The following is a 2,154-nucleotide window of genomic DNA, read 5'->3' as shown; positions in this document are numbered from 1 at the left end:
TCATGGGAACAGTCCAGCCCGAACTGCCAAGCCATGCCTTCCCTGGACCAGAAACAAGCTACAGAGGACCGGTTTCTGGAACCCTGCCTGTTCAAATAAAACATTCCTGAGCTCCTCCCTCGTAGAGAGGGGGCTGTAGCCCACACGAAGACTAGGTCTTTCATGTGAGGAGGCACCCCCATGATGAAGCATGACACCTCTGGTTTGTGAGTTGTACCGTCCTAAAAAGGGAATTCCCTCCGCATGACATACTAACCTCCTAACCCGAACCAGTGGCTTGTTTTGTGTGATATGGAGTCAAAAGCACTCTGTTCCACTCCATAAGTAGAACCGAACAACTGACTTGAAACTTAGTCTATGATTGGCCTGGACAAACAATTAGACATGTCTGGCCTGCGCTAAATACAGTGAATCTCGCTTTAGGTGATCTGATCTCAGCCAAAGAATTCTGGGCCAGATGTACAACCATTCTGTTTTGTGGGTCGCAAATTTTTTTTTTGTACGAATCGCAAAACGGAATATACTAATATGTCTCAGACACATTTACTGAATCCCAATGGGGCCGCAAATGACCTGCGTAACCAATAATTGTGAAGCAGGTTGCAATTTGCGACCCATTGGGAATGGGCAAAAATCAGAGGGAAGGTGGCGTGCTGGGGACACCATGTCTGTGTTTGCTTTTAAGATAAAGCAACTTTTTTTAAAGGAAAGCGGAATATGTTTAACAGAAAAAAAATAAAAGTTTACTTTTCATTTTTTATCGGCAGTCAGTGGTGTGTGGGAACACTGCCTGCTCTTAAAAATATTTTCGTATACATTCATAAAGAAAAACTGGTTCCCTGGGCAACCCCTACCATTTGTGACTGGCTTACCGACTACTTGAAATAGGTGGTAAACTACAATTATTTGGCGACCGCATACGCTGTCGCAAAATAATCATACATTCCCCTGTAAATCGCTGTTAGGAAGGGACGCCCTTGGCAGGCCCCTTCCTAATAGCAACTCGCTGGCTGGCTTTAAAACAATCCCGGTGGCCAGGATGAACCAACATTCCGCGCTATGAACGGCAGAGGGCGCGAGGCAGTGCAGTTTAAATAGGTGATCGATACAGCGCATTAGAGATAGTCGGGGCTCGCGTTTATTCGGTCTGACACCGCATTCTGCCTGGGAGCCTAGTCCGCTGTTGTCTCGGCCGTTGGAAGCCTTTAAGAGTGTTTTGAAATGGCTGGCGGTAAAACAGGAAAAGACTCTGGGAAGACCAAGACAAAGGCCGTTTCGCGCTCACAGAGGGCCGGTCTTCAGTTCCCAGTGGGCCGTATCCACAGACATCTTAAGTCCAGGACCACCAGCCACAAACGCGTGGGGGCTACCGACGCCATGTACAGCGCCGCCATCCTTGAGTACCTAGCCACCGAGGTACTTGAGCTTTCTGGTAATGCACCAAAAGACTTGAAAGTAAAAAGAATCACCCCACGCCATTTGCAGCTTGCTATCAGAGGTGACGAAGAATTAGACTCCCTCATTAAAGCCACTATCGCTGGTGGTGGTGTAATTCCACACATCCACAAGTCTCTCATTGGAAAGAAAGAGCAGCAACACACTTAAATGCAGTTACGTTCAGTGATATATCTACACGTCAAGGATCTTTGATTGGGAAGAAGGGTCTGTCTAAACATTTAAACAATAGCAACTCGCAAACTGTACTTTGCGAGTTGGTGATAGGTTACCGACTCACAAAGCAGGGTTTGTACACACTACAACCCTTTTTAGCAGGCCAAATGGCGCAATTTTCAGTTTGCAACTGCAAAAAAATGGTTGTACATTGTCACTCTATCCTTTATTAGTGGGAGTGCCTCCCAAAAGAACGAGATGGAGGGGCCCATGTAAAAGGAAAAGTTTTCTGAGCCTGATAACACATGCCTTAAAACCTCCCTTGAAGATCTCAAGCAGCTTGAGAACTAGTCATTCTAATCAATTTACAAAGGTAAAACTACAAACTGAATTTTACATGAGCAATTAAATAAGTCACTCACCATGCCTACTAAAGACGGATTATTGAGCAGCACACACATGCGCTGTGCTATATAGCAAAGAAGGAAATAGAACTTTGCCACACTGAAGCAGCATCACACACCTTAGGAAGCAACCAAACCC

At 45.7% G+C, this 2,154-nt stretch overlaps 1 pseudogene; it reads left to right on the top strand.

Annotated features, from left to right (window-relative positions):
- Positions 1 to 1,130: 1,130 nt before the first annotated feature.
- On the top strand, positions 1,131 to 1,678 carry LOC147748388 (histone H2A.Z pseudogene; annotated as a pseudogene).
- Positions 1,679 to 2,154: the final 476 nt, after the last annotated feature.

This window comes from Lissotriton vulgaris, chromosome 1_1 (assembly GCF_964263255.1).
Source record: "Lissotriton vulgaris chromosome 1_1, aLisVul1.2, whole genome shotgun sequence".
Lineage (NCBI taxonomy): Eukaryota > Metazoa > Chordata > Amphibia > Caudata > Salamandridae > Lissotriton > Lissotriton vulgaris.
This window is presented reverse-complemented; position numbering and strand designations above follow the sequence as displayed.